This window comes from Quercus suber, unplaced genomic scaffold (assembly GCF_002906115.3).
Source record: "Quercus suber isolate HL8 unplaced genomic scaffold, Cork oak 2.0 scaffold_301, whole genome shotgun sequence".
In the NCBI taxonomy this organism is placed as follows: Eukaryota; Viridiplantae; Streptophyta; class Magnoliopsida; order Fagales; family Fagaceae; genus Quercus; species Quercus suber.
The window spans coordinates 593468-594664 of NW_027069757.1; positions in this window are offsets into that span (position 1 = coordinate 593468).

Below are 1197 nucleotides of genomic sequence, written 5' to 3' on the forward strand. Positions count from 1 at the left end.
TGTGGTTTTTTTTTTTTTTTGATAAAGAAGTTAATACTTATGTTAATTGAGTCTAATTTGGTGGGTTCGCGTCTTATTTTACTAGATGGGTAATTGGGATTGGGTCTCTTTGGGCACCCTACCTGAATGTGTAGGCTTAATTCTAATTACTGTAGTTTGCAATAATTCAGGAGCCGAATGCTTTTGCTTGGTCAGGTTTGGGTTCTGTGGCCCTTCAGCTAAGGTTTAGTCGCTGCTTATTTTTGTAGTTCCAAAATTTTTTACAGGGTTTATACAAAAACTATGTAGTATATTAGCTTGAATTAAGATTTCAGTAACATGGTTTTTTGGGGATTTTTTTCATTAACTACTTTGCAATGCAACAGCTTCTTGTAATAAGTATATAATTTAATACCTAGAAAGTTTACTCATAAAGGAGATTTCAGTAACGTAGTTTGATATAGGCATCTTTGGCTTCTTTGGATTTTTTTTTTTTTTTTTTTTTTGAGGAAATTCTTTGGATCAAATAAAGGAGTTGAGGTCGAATTATGCATATTGTGTTCCAATTTTAAATATTATATATATATATTTCTTAATTATTTTGTTAATATATGAATCCATTGTTATGCTAATATGTAAAACTTTTATAATGAAATTTGTTGTATCTTTAACGTTTTCTACAAAATTAAAGGTGAAAATGGAACAAATTTAACAACTCCATTCCTTTTGCTATTATAACCTCAAACTAAAGAAACAATATGTCATTTCTTTCTATATTCCTTACATCCAAACATTATACAGAGAGTTGGTGGTTGTGAGCTTGTGACTTTACAAGGATCAACAACGTGCTTTTTAATTTCATCAAATTATGACCAAGCATATTATTATATTAAGGTCATTTTATTTTTTTATCAATGTAATTCTTATTAGAACTCAAAACACTAACAAAGATAAACATGACCGAGCATATTAAGGTCATTTCTTTTTTTTTTTTTTTTCAAATTTCTCTTATTCTTTTGAAAAACCAAGTACCATTTATTATTTATACAAAGTAAATAAGTATTTACAAAACTAAACTACATTTACAATAAGACGCAAATAAATTAACGAAAGAAAATAATCATAAACCATAAGCTAAACAAATAGAATAGAAAAGGGAAGAACTGGAAAAAGATTTTTTTTTTTTAACTCAAATAAGAGCACTATGCTCAAGGGTGG